At 39.8% G+C, this 14,016-nt stretch overlaps 1 long non-coding RNA gene across 1 annotated transcript in view; it reads right to left on the bottom strand.

Annotated features, from left to right (window-relative positions):
- The window catches only part of LOC132818284 (uncharacterized), a 54,702-nt gene that overhangs the window by 17,530 nt on the left and 23,156 nt on the right, over positions 1-14,016 (bottom strand). The window lies entirely within an intron of this gene.

The following is a 14,016-nucleotide window of genomic DNA, read 5'->3' as shown; positions in this document are numbered from 1 at the left end:
GAGGATAGAATCATAACAGAAAACACATTTTAATACATTAAGCTTTCCTGTTTTCTCCTTATCATCATTACAGATATGCATGTGGCTGGTAATGCCATTCATAATTATTCTTCTGAAGGTAGTCATCACTGGCTTCATTGAATGTCGTCTTTTCATGGACAGGACATACTTGGCCAAAGTTCAGTTTGTGTCTGTAAATGCCAGTGTTGTACTGTCCTTGAGCTAGCGATGGTCATGGCCAAACTGTTTGAAGAGCGCACATCCAGAGAAGTACAGATTCTATCCTACTTGATGTAGTGGTATCTCAAACAGTTTCCATATGGAATATAACTCCTCTCAAAACTGCCATAGGTAGACATATGATGCACTGAGGATGATAACTGAGATGAGTGAGATAGTAGGAATTGGGAAAAACTTCACACTGGCTGGAGTCCTTCCCAGCATAAGATAGACATGATCTCTCGTATACATTCTCCCATATAAGATGGTTCTGATTATCTGGTCAATCAATTCAGCCCATAGACATAATGAATTCCTCAAACCAATTACTTTCTGCTCAATACTGTGTAGTGGCCTTGCTTATGGTGTTCAACAGGGAACAGTACTGATTAGTTATTGTGTTCCCTTGCCCATGTTTGACATGGTGCAGTGAGACTTCATGGGATACTGGAGTCAAAGTGCACCCCCTTCTCAATCTATACTACTGTGCTAACAGAGTAAGACCCTTGTCAGTGATGCCTACATCCGATTTTTAAAAAATCCTTTCCATTGTCTGAAAGTCTGTTAATCCTTTTTTTTTGCTGTTATTTCTGCTGTACAATCTAAGTGGAACCAGTCTAGGAAGAATTTACGTGATTTGTAAATGCCATGCTGTACGTGTCATTTACCAAAAGTGTTTTCTGAATGGCAACATGAAATTAATTCTTGTTAAGCAGGCAAACCACTTGTTAAATTAACGAGGACAGAAAGAGGAAAACTTAGAGGCAGGAATGTCATCAATATGAAATAGATGGGAGTACAAGTATGACCATATTTGAAGCTGTGGATCTGGAATGTATTTTGGCAAGTTGTTGAAATGCATCTTGTAGATAAGGACATGTTTTGCACCAAAGGTGGAAGGAGTGAGTATTTAAAGGTGGTGGTTAGCTGCCAATCAAATGCTTTGTCTTGTGCAACTCTAACAACACACTCTAGAATCTTGAGCCTACCTGTATGGGTAGGAGTTAGGGCATTCACTGAATGTTATGGAGAGATTGCTTGATTGTCTTGGAGATGGACATTTGGTATTTTTTTATCACAAGTTTAGTTGCCACACGGCAACCCTAGCCTGTAAGTTTTCTAGGTCTTTACACGTGCAAGTGAAGAAATTACTAGACACTCCAACATCACCACATTCACAATTATAAAGGCAGGGCAGTTACTGAAGTAGCCAAAGACTGTTGATACCCTGAGGCATTCCCATTTCAATGGAACCCCAGTGTTGACAAGCTTAGCCCATACATGTATATTTCTCAAAGTAAAGTATACAAAGAGCATTCTATAATGAGGGTTGAGCTGTTGGGAGAAGAATTGCATTTAGAAAAATCAACAAGTCAACCTTAGTTTAACAAATTCTATACTGGAATCCACAAAACAAAACGCTCATAGAAACTCTGCACAATGTGATAAGACGTGGCTTAAAGCAAAAACCAGTTGCTGCATTTTAAAAAACTAGACCTGGCCTCTGGACATTCGCTGTTAAGTAGCGATACTTTCTAGATTCGAGAAGCCAGATTACATTTTTTTTTTAAGGTCTTCATGCCACTCAAGTTCTGCACAATATATAGCTAAGCAAAAATGCCATTTCTGGAGGTTTCCTTTTCAACTAGAAGTACAGGAGGGCATTGACTTCCAAACTTTCAACTTCTTCAATTATATGTAGGTGGTACAAAATGAAACATGGGTTTTTACAAAAAAAAATTATTAGTATACTTCCACTATGAAGTAACTGCAGTTTGTTGAAGAGTTAAGGAAACGTCAGAGCAGCAAAAGAAATATTGAAAAACATTGGATGCTAAAGTAAAATTCTTTCTTTAATATTAGTGTTCTTCAAAATAGAAACACAATTTTCTGTGTCTGCTTGAGTGGACAGACCATCCTTAATTTAATGTTGCATTAAAAAGGCGGAACTTCTTGACACTGCATTTTAGCGTGTTGCAGCTTTAGGTTCAAACTGTGAAGTCCCCAAGGTTGGAGCTTTGCGTTGAATCACAGCTAAATGAGGTACTGCAACCGAACCAGAGCTGAAGTGCAGACAGTTGAACATTTGTCAGCTTTTGCATTCTTAATACAATATCCTGCTTAAACTAACTTGTTTTTAGAATATTATCAAAAGGTCGTCTGCAATGTATACTGGAAGAAAATCTATAATTCTGACCCTGCCTCAATGCTGCTAATTAATGAGCTTATAAAAAAAGTATGAAAGTACACTGTGTATTCAAGTCAACTCGTCTTAAATACAGTAGTGGAGATGGTCACCATTTTTAAAAAATTAAAAGTTGCAACTAAACCAGGATTGACAAATACATTATCCTTATGACAAGAAATTATGTATTTCAGAAGTGTAAGTAATCTACTTTTGAAAAATTGTAAGCATGAAAGAAGCCAAAGGTAGCTTTTTCTTTTGAAAGATTTTGGCTGAGACACCAAGAAAGCTCCTGATCTATGAAATAATATCTTGCACTTCTAATTGAACAAGCAGATTGGGCTGCAGCTTAGTTTATTTTAAAGATAAATGGTACTCTCCTTTTCAAATATAGATCAGGAAATTATAGGTCATTAAATCCACTGTTGATGAACAGCTTGTCTATAAATGAAATTATCAAGAACAAATAACACCTGAAGTTCCATTACCATCATAAAATGTCCCAAAGCACTTCATAGAAGCATTAGAAAACAACTACCATGCCACAAAGTATTACTTCAGATGAATAAAATACGAGTCAAAGGATATGTTTTAAATAGTCAAATTTGAGGTTGAACACTGCAGACATGTTAGACCATTAGATATATCAGTAGAATTAGATCATGCAGCCCATCACATCTGCTCTGCATTCAATCATGGCTGATATGTTGCTCAAACCCATTCTCCTGCTTTCATCCTGTAACCCTTGATCCCTTCACTAGTCAAGAACCAATCTTGGTCCTAAATACACTCAAATGACTTGGCCACCACAACCCACTGCAGCAATGTGTTCCACAGATTCGCCACCCTCTGGGTGAAGGAGATTTCTCCTCACCTCCATTCTAAAAGGCACATCCCTTCACTCTAAGGCTGTTCCATCAGGTCCTCATCTCTCTAATAGTTGAAACAACTCCGCATCCACTCTATCCAGGCCTCTATTTTATATGTTTCAATCCGATTCCTCCTGCAGCCTTTTCAATTCCATAGAGTACAGACTGAAAGTTCTCAACTGCACCTCCAATAACAAGCCCTTCATCCCCAGGATCATTGTGACTCTCCTCTGGAATCCCTCCAAGGCCAGCATGTCTGTCCTTAGATACAGAGCCCGAAACTGCTCACAATATTTCAAACATTGTCTGACTGGAGCCTTATTTATCCTCAGCAGTACACCTCTGCTCTTGTATTATAGCCTTTTTGAAATGAATTTAAAGATTGCATTTGGCTTCCTAACTGCCAAACAAACTAGCATGTAAACCTTGAGAATCCTGAACTAGGACTACATAGTCCCTCAGTGCTTCAGAATTCCAAAACCTTTTGCCAATTAGAAAATAGCATATATCTCTCTTCTTTCTATTAAAGTGCATAATTTTATACTTTTCCACATTGTATTCTATCTGTCACTTCTTTGCCTACTCTCCTAGCCTGTCCAAGTCCTTCTGCAGCTTCCTCTCTTTCTCACCACCTTGCTTTGTAACATCTGCAAGCTTGGCAACAATTCCCTCAGTTTCTTCATTCAGATTATTAATGCTTCACGTTGGCTAGCAGCCATTCTGAAAAACACCTTTTGTCCCTACTCTCTGCCAGTCCTCTATCTGATCTGCCATGGCATACTCTTGCCCCAGCATGATGGTCTTTCAGCAGAATGATTACAGAGTCTTGGCTTGGCGTGGCCTCAGTATGGACTTCGGGTTCAGGATGATTCCTCAAAATACAGTCCCACCATTTCTAATTACCTAAGAACGTAATGCTTAAAGTTTCAGTTTTTATTTTTATTTTCTACTTAAAACTAAGATGATCTGCAATGTGTAATTTTTAACCCTATTTCATTGTTTTATGCTATACTATAATTACTGCAATGTTTAACTTTGTACTTTGTTCTTTCTTTCTATCTTGTTCTTAATATTCTCTACCTAAGTACTTTTACATAGGATGGCACCTTGTGTGGTGACATTATACACTTTTCACTGTATCCCTGTACTTTTGTACTTGAGTACACATGACGATAAAATTAAAATCAAATCTATGCCAGTATCCTGCAACTATTTAGGGCTCCTATTTAGCAGCCCTTAGCCTTTAATAAGGTGCCACATAAGGGCACTTTCTGGAAATTCAAATAGATCACATCCATTGGCTCTCTTATCTAATTTGCTCACTACTTCCTCAAAGAATTCTAATGGATTTGTCAGGCATGACATCCCCTTGACAAAGCCATGCTGACTCAGCCCTAGTTACCACACACTTCCAAGTGCACCAGAATCTCATTCTTACAAATGAACTCCAGAATCTTACCAACAATTGAGAACAGGCTAACCCATTTCCAGCCTCCCTTCCTTCTTAAACACTGTGTTATATTAGCCATTTCCCAGTCCTATGGCAGCCTCCATGACTCCTAAGAGATGAAAACCAATGCCTCTACAATCTCTTTAGCTATCTCCTTCAGAACTCTGGGATATAGTCCATCTGGTCTGGGTGATTTATCCACCTTCAGGATCTTTCAAATTCCCTGGCACCTTCTCCTTAGTGGTGGCCATTACACTCACTCCTGCCCCCTGAGTCTTGGAGTTGTGGGATGTTGCTGGTGTCTTCCACTGTGAAGACTGATGCGAAGTACCTATTCAGTTTCTCTGCCATTTCTTTGTTCCCCATTGCTACTATTACAACTTCATTTTCCAGTGGTCCAATGTCCATTCGTTCCTCTCTCTTACTTTGAGATATCTTATAAAAGATTGTAAGAGTTTTTTTTAATTACATGCTCATTTACTTTTAAATTTTATCTTCTCCCCCTTGTTGTTTTAACTATCCTTTAGTTTTTAAAGCCTTCCCAATTCTCTGGGTTCCCACTAATCTTTAGTGCATTGTATGCCTTAATGCTGTCCCTGACTTTTTTGAGAGTCTTGGTTGACTCATCCCCCCCCTCCCTACGTTTCTTCTTTTTTGGGATAAATTTCTGTTGTCTCCCCCAAATTACCCACACAAATGCCTGCTGTTGCTGCTCCATCTTCTCCGCTAGTTTACCCTTCCAATCAACTGGCCAGTTACTCCATAACTACAATCATAATCTTTGGAGTTATGATTTATCAGTTATAATACTGTTGCATCTGATTTAAAATTCTCCTTCTCAAACTGCAAGGTGAAATCAATCACATTTCAGTCGCTGCCCCTTATGGTCCCTAATCAAGTTTGCCTCATTACAAATCAACAAATCTAGAAAACCTGCTCCCTACTGAGCCTTGCCACAAGCTGCTCCAAAAATATCATCATGTAGACATTCCACAAATTCCACTTAAGATCCGTAACCAACCTGATTACCCATTCCCGCTGCATGCTAAATTCCTTCATCAATGTTGTAGTAGTGCCTTTCATACATGCTTTTTTTCTATCTCCTGTTTTATTTTCTTCCCCATATCCTGACTACTACTTGGAGTACCCAACTCATTAAGATCTTTTTTTCCTTTGCAATTCATCAACTGTATCCACACAGATTGTAAGCCTTTCAATTGTATATCACTTTCTATCAATTTAATTTCATTTTGTACTATCAAGGAATCCTGCCCCTATTACCTATCTGCCTTCCTTTGATAGGGTGTGTATCCTTGGATATGTAGTTCCCAGCCCTGATCCTCTTGCAGCGACATCTCTGTGAATCCTGCAACATCATACCTGCCAATTTCAATCTGTGCTAAAGTCAATTACCTTGTTTCTTATACAGCATGCATTTAAGTACAAATCATTGCCCATCATTCTCATCATCCCATATCTGCTCTGCCAGCAGTTAAGATTCCTGACCCTTTAGCGCACACACAGTCTTATTACTTGTTCTGGAATCTTTAACCATGGTCGAATCCTGCCCCTCCTCCAACTTTAACTTTTTCCATGAAACTGAACCGACACACCCACTTAATTCAAAGCCCAATCCACAACCCTAGTTACTCTGGTCCTTGCATGATTCAAATGGAGCTTCTCACATCAGAACAGCTCCCTCCTTCCCCAGTACTGGTGCTGAATATCCTGACCCTGAGGACCACGCACACAAAACTGCCTTTGGGATTCTCGATCCTGATCACCGAGAACAATGCCAATTCTCTTGATTGTATTACCCCTGATTACTGTGATGTCACTATTTTGGGGCCTTGATCCTGGCCTTCAATTTATCCTATTCAGAAAACCTTCGAAACTATGAGCCAAAAAAAGTGAGAGCAGCTCTTCCACTCTGCAACGAATTTCCTGACTATATGCTTACTCAGGTTGTCATCTCTCCTTCCTGTGAGAATTTACTGACATAGGGAGGAAATTCAACAGCAAAGAAAATTTGAGTCACTCAAGAGGTGAGACTTAAATAAATTAGTTGTTTTCAAAAGATTGTAAGCATCAAGAATATCAGAGGCAAACAGCAGGGTAAAGGTAAGGTTGCCATAGTCTTACAAGACTATGGGGCTGCTCTCTCATTAGAGAGACACGACTAGTGCTTATTTATCCTGAGGTTCCATGGCAAGTGTGTGAATTGAATGCATGTTGCTACCAACAGACATTCTCAGATTTCCGATAAATGCTTAATGGGTGCAGGGTTACTTACGCACATGGAACAACAATGCAGTTCTTGAAGGAGACAAAATTCTGCTGAGTTTTATCAAGTTTTAACAGAACATTAAATTGTCCAATTAATTAAAAACAAGTTACAGGTGATGTTGCATATGTAGACTTTGAAACAAGTGTTTAGTAAAATTCCTTGAAGAAGCTCTCTTCCTCCCTCTACATTCCTTGAAGAAGCTCTCTTCCTCCCTCTACATTCCTTGAAGAAGCTCTCTTCCTCCCTCTACACATTTGCAGCTGTGATCTCCAGCATCTGCAGACCTCATTTTTTACTCTTTAGTAAAATACCACAAGTGACATTTTTGCAAAATTGATTCCTATTGGATGACGTAGGCAGTGGTAGCATAGATACAAGGAACGCTTGAATACATTAGTTGTACTTATATAGTATCATTCACAATGTCTGGACGTCCTAAATAATGCTGCACAGCCAATTAAATAATTTTAAAGTGTAATTGTTGCTACAGTGTAGGAAACATAGCATCCAATCTATGCAAAGCAAGTTTTCCCAAACAGAAATTTGATAATGACTGAAAAATCTATTATTGCTAGGTTAGTGGAGATAAATATTGGCTAGGACACTTACTCTTTGAAATATAGTGCCACGGAATATATTTTACATTCATCCAAGAGGAGAGAAAGGCCTCTGTTTAATGTCACAGTCAAAGGAGAAAAATTTAAGGAGCGGTAGATAATACAAGACTGAAATGTGGAAAACACCAAAGAGCATAAGAAAAATTCAGAGGACGATACAGACATGTAAAATGGGTAAACAAATGAAATTAATATAGAGTAACATGGAGGAGATTCCAAATAGCATAGATCAGAAAATGCTGGTTGGAACATTTTACAGATACCCTCCCTGCCGCCACCAATTCCCCAACACAAGTTATGCCATTGGACAGCATGTTAAATACAAATTATTGGAATTGTAACAAATGCAATGTAAAGAATCTTCATGTAAACTGGATCAACCAAAATCAACAAAAGGTGATCTGGAAGATGGGTTGGGAGAATACTTTCAAGATAGTTGCCTAGCACACTATACAGTGCAACCAACTGGAGGAAAAACTATTTTGGATTGAACATTACTAACTAATTCTTCTGTATTGTGTAATGTCGCAGCAAAAGATTCACTATAAACATGTCAACATAATACAATTGAATTTTACATGAAGATTGAAACAACATATTCCAATCACAAACAAGAATCAAGAAATTTAAGTCAATTATGTTGTTGTGATGGTAAAACAAAAGTTTGATTAAGAAAACTGAAAGGTCTACAGTAAATAAGAGGAAACATTAAGAAACAATGCAAAACATTCAACAAAAAAATAGATCCACTTAACAAAAATTTGCTAAGAAAGATCCATCCATAGCTTCCCAACAACATTACAAATGGAGTTCTGAAGAAGCATCACTGTACTGGAAACTTTAAACTCTTGAATTTCTCTCCACAGCTGCTGCTGGACCCACTCACTTTTTCCAGCAATTTGTTTTTGTTTCTGATTTCAAGCACCCACAGTTTTAAAAAAAAATTTACATTAGAGATGGTGTTAGTTTGTTAGTTTAAAAGAAAAAGGTTTACATCACCAAGAATAGCAGTAAGTCCAAAATATTGACAAAAAAGCTAGAAATATAAAGGAAGATTGTACAACTTTTAGAAGTACAAAAAAGGTAGCGAATAGTTAAAGGAAACATGAATCTCTTAGAAGCAAAGACTATGAGAAATGATAGAGATGTTGAATAAATGTTTTGTGCTCATCACCCATAGTAGAAGAAACTAGTTACTTATGAGAAAAGGGAAAAATAATTTCGACATTCAGTTCTCAGATCAAAAGTAATAATATCAGCAGAGAACATGCATCAGAGAAAATTACAGCAAATCCCAGGATCTCATACCCTAGATCTTGGCTCTCTTTAAAAAAAGACATAACTGCAGTCATAGCGGATGCGCTGGCTATTAGGGATATACAGTCATATAACATGGAAACACATCCTTCGGTCCAACTTATCCATGCCAACCAGCTATCCTAAATTAATCTTGTCCCATTTGACAGCATTTGGCCTATATTCTTCTAAACACTTCTTATTCATGTACATATCCAGATGCCTTTTAAATATTGTAATTGTACCAGTCCCCACTACTTCCATACAGACACCAGCCTCTTCACAAAAAGGTTACCCCTGAGGCCGCTTTTAAATCTTTCCCCTTTCACCTCAATCCTACGCCCTCTAGTTTCAGACTCTACCTCCCCTGGGAAAAGACCTTGTCTATTTACCCTATCCATGCCCCTCATGATTTATACACCTCTATAAGGTCACCCCTCAGCCTCTGAGGCTCAAGGGAAAATTGCACCAGTCTATTTAGCCTCTCCCGATAGCTCACATCCTCCAATCCTGGTGACATCCTTGTAAATCTTTCCTGAATCCTTCCATATTTCAATATCCTTCCTATATCAGAGAGACCAGAATTGCATGCAGTATTCCAACAGTGGTCTAACCAATATACTGTACAGCCGCAACATGACCTCCCAGCTCCTATATTCAATGCACTGACCAAGAAAGACAAGCATATCAAATGCCTTCTTCACGGTCATATCTACCTGTGACTCTACATTCAAGGAACTATGAACCTGCTCTCCAAAGTCCCTTGTTCAGCAAACTCCCTTGTTCAGCAAACTCCCAGGACCTTACGATTAAGTGTATAAGTCCTGCTCTGATTTGCCTTTCCAAAAACCTCATTTATTTAAACTTCATCTGCCACTCCTCAGCCCATTAGCCTTTTGATCAAGATCCCATTGTACTCCAAGGTAACCTTCTTTGCTGTCCACTACATTTACAATTTTGGTGTCATCTGCAAACTAACCATACCTCCTATGTTCTCACCCAAATCATTTATATAAACGATGAGAAGCAGTGGACTCGGCACCGATCTTTGTGGCACACTGCTCGTAGGCCTCCAGTCTAAAAAGCAATCCTCCACCAAGGACATCTACCTTCGAGCCAGTTCTGTATCCAAATGGTTAGTTGTCCGTTTCCGTGTGATCTGACCTTGCTAACCAGGCCTACCTTGCAAAACCTTACCGAACGCCTTACTCAAGACAATATGGGTCACGTCCACCACGCTGCCTCATTAATTCTCTTTGTTACTTCTTCAAAAAACTCAATCAAGTTTGTGAGACATTATTTCCTACGCTATACTGACTATTTTTCATCAATCCATGCCTTTCCAAATACATGTAAATCCTGTCCCTCAAGATTCCCTCCAACACTTTGCCCAAGACTGATGTCAGGCTCACCGGTTTATAGTTCCCTGGCTTTTCTTTGCCACCTTTCTAAAAGTGGCCTCATGTTAACCAACCTTCAGTCTTCTAGCACCTCACCTGTGGCTACTGATGATACAACTACCTCAGCAATGGGCCCAGCAATCACTCCCTCACTTCCCACACAGTTCTATGATCAGGTCCCAGAGATTGATCCACTCAGGTCCTGGGGATTTACCCTGACAAGATGAAAAATGGCCAAAATTTTAAAAATCCAACAAATTTTACAGGCATGTTGCAAGGGTATAAATACAAAAATAAATAGTAGACAAGTCCAGAGTAATGATGGTTACCAATTGTATTGTACTACAATGTGGTTTGCTGATAATTGATACCAATCATAATTGGGTGGTACGATGGCAGGCTGAGAGAGCAGGAGTTTCATGTGTGACAAAGATGGTAACTTGTCTAGGGGCTGTGGCTACAAATGACTAAATTTAAAACAAAAAGCAAACATTACAGGCTCTAGACTAGTTTGAAAGAAAATGGACATGAGATTGAGGATGTGTTGACCTCTATAAGGGTAGGGTTAGTGTCTGAATCAGGCTCACTCTGCCAGTATGTGAATTCAGGGAGGTTCCTTGCCTAAGTGAGAGGGCTCTGACTACTGGGGTCTTGTTTCTCCATGATATATCAAAGTGAATGATTTAGCAAAGGGACTTCCTCTTTCATGGCCTCTGGGCTAGAGCACCATATTGGACGCTTCCTTGGTGGACTACTTTTATTCACTTTTTTTGCTTCAAGGCTACTGCACATTGAGGCCTTACTCTCTATTTCTGGATGGGAAGGGCCAGTTGAAAGTTGGGATCTGAGGTCGATGCCTTGGATAGGGTCAGCTCAGGGACAAAGGCTTGCTCAGGATTGGGGACAGCGATTGGGTCAGGCCCTACATCGGCAAGGACTACAGGATAATGATGAGGGTCTGCTTTTTCCAATTCCTCCCAAAAACAGGTGAAACTGTTGACTATTACGCTGGGCTTAATAAAATCTTTAATTGGTTTACAAGATACGAGGCTCTGAGAAGACCAGATGGTAAAATTTTAATGCAGTGACAGGTTTACTATATGCACAGCAGGATAGAAACCTGAATATCTAAGGAATAGGAATATTCCTGTCTAAAAGACCAGCCTACGTCTAGGTTCACATTTGCATCAAAATAAGCCTTACTTTGTTTCTTTCTTTTCACTATTTTGATAGCTGCTACCTTCTAATCAGCCTATGCATTATCAAGTCTTTTTTACATTTTTTTTTAAAAAGAGATAAGAGCTGTAACCTTGGACTCTGACAAGGCTAGGACTAGTCTCGATACTTTGCATGGGCCATCTGGTCATTAAAACATGCAGAGTTAGCTAGTTGAGCTGCAGAGTGAGTTCAGAAGGATAATGAGAGCAAAGGGCAGGGCTATGTTCCAAATTATGGTATTTTTGGACAATCTTTCTCAGTCCCCCTTTGAGGGTGTGATTGTTCCTCTGTATAATTTTACAGGACCTAGGAGAGTAGGTGACATGAAACCTTTAGGTAATGCCAAATATATTCATCACTGCATGAATTATCTGGGCCTTGAAGTGGGCATCAAATTCTGTCCTATGGGGAAGATTCCATCTGGTGAACACACATTGCTTTAAAAGGTGTGCTGTAATTTTACTGGTGTATGTCCAGGTTGGAGAATCTTTCCCCTTATGAAAGGAGTCTACAATGACCAAGAGATATTTATAACCCCCTTCATAGGGTGGTAAGGGGAACACGATAATCTACTTGGAGATCAGTCCACAGTTCTACCACTGGCCCAGTGTGTCTTAATTCTTCTCTGTTGGCATACTTGTTGGGATTGTCCTGGATACAGATACAATTCAACAATACTTGAACATTACTGAGTTCTTGCCACCAACAATCTCTTAATTCTCTCTGTAGAGTCTTCACTTCCCTGTTGGCTCTGAAAATTGGTGACATTAATAAATTATCTGGTTTTGGTCCTGGATTGGTACCAGGTTCTATCCATCTTTCAGGACAACTCCATTCTTGATGGTCAGTTTGTCTTTCCATTTACAATGTGTTCCCTCCCATATTTGCTTTAAATTATCGATTAGATTAGATTCTCTACAGTGTGTAAACAGGCCCTTCAGCCCAACAAGTTCACACCACCCCTCCGAAGAGAAACCCACCCAAACCTACCCTATATTTACCCCTGACTAACACTGTGGGCAATTCAGCATGACCAATTCACCTGACCTGCACATCTTTGGATTGTGGAGGAAACCCACGCAGACACAGGGAGAATGTGCAAACTCCACACAGACAGGTGGGAATCGAATCCAGGTGCTGTGAGGCAGCAGTGCTAACCATTCAGCCACCATGCTGCCGAACCTGTATAAACTTGACTTTAGTTTGGCTTACAGCAAAGTTTATGTAATTTGGAATGGCGGGTTGCCATGATTCTGCTCTGTGGGCACCCTGCTTGGCCGAGTCATCTGCCATTAGTGTTCCCAATTGGGGAAGTTCTACAATGGGCTCTAATAATGCCATAAATTTATTTTCCAAACTTTCCAAAGTTGTGATTAAGTAGGAATATAGATGGCAAAAGTTTTCCATCTTCCAGTTTCCAGTGGCAAGAAGTCAGATAAACTATTGCAGATACATATATGCTGTCCTCCTGTATGGCTGCCTCTGGGGAGGAACTTGTCACAGTAGCTGACCATGTAGACTCTGACTACTAGTTTGGCAGCTTGAGTGCCCATTTTATCAGGAAGCTCGAGTCTGAATTCTACCAGGGGTTCACCTCTGGTTCCCCATTTATATGTCACATCCTGTCTTTCAGTGTCCATCCTCCATCATACAGAATTTATCTATAAATTGTTTTCTGTCTTCCATTTTGTTCCCCTCAGTAGCTCAAGTTGTTGACCAGGAAAGTGGGTAGCTTGGTATATTTGACTGTAGTGTCCTTGCCCTGCAACATTGGGTCCAGCACGCTAAACCGGTTTTGGCTGACCATACCCTTTCTAATTTGACTGTCCAGCAAAAGCAGGATGGGGGAGTTCCATGTGAATGGTTAAGGGATGCAGACCAATAATTTAGGTTGTGGTTCACTGCAAAGAACACAGCTAAGAAGAGCTTCTCAAACGGAAGCCCTGTTCTACTGAGGAAAGAAGCCAGAAGGCTTAACCTATCAGTCCATGTCTGTTGTAGCACTGTTGAAGGAGCACAGCTGTGTGTGGCATCTATGACTGCAACTTCCAAGGCAAAGGGAAGCTTTGGATTGGATAGTTGCAGTGTGGGGGGCCTTCATGGAGGCCTGCTTCAGTTCTGAGACAGTTTGTGCTGCTCAGTCCATCTGCAGAGGATTTTCATTTTAAGCAAGTCAGATAAAGGAGTGACTTTAGTGGCAAAACCAGTGTAGTTTCAGCAATATCCCACTAAACGAAGGGAGGGGTAAATGGGTTATACTCTCCATGTACTTTGCTGTCAAATTTTCCCTAGGCTATCATGGCTTCCAAATGTACGACTTCTAACCTCTCACTTTAGGCCTTCTTTGGGCTAACCTTTAATCTTAGGGTGTGAGGAGAGTTATCTGTTCTTTCAATAACTCTTAAATGTTCAGTTGTGTAGGAGAAGGTTATCTACATATTTTATTCAGCCGTACAGCTGGGTAAAGGGCTGGAA

This window comes from Hemiscyllium ocellatum, chromosome 8 (genome assembly GCF_020745735.1).
Source record: "Hemiscyllium ocellatum isolate sHemOce1 chromosome 8, sHemOce1.pat.X.cur, whole genome shotgun sequence".
NCBI lineage: Eukaryota > Metazoa > Chordata > Chondrichthyes > Orectolobiformes > Hemiscylliidae > Hemiscyllium > Hemiscyllium ocellatum.
The sequence above is the reverse complement of the archived record's forward strand: the minus strand, read 5'-3'. Positions and strand labels throughout refer to the sequence as shown.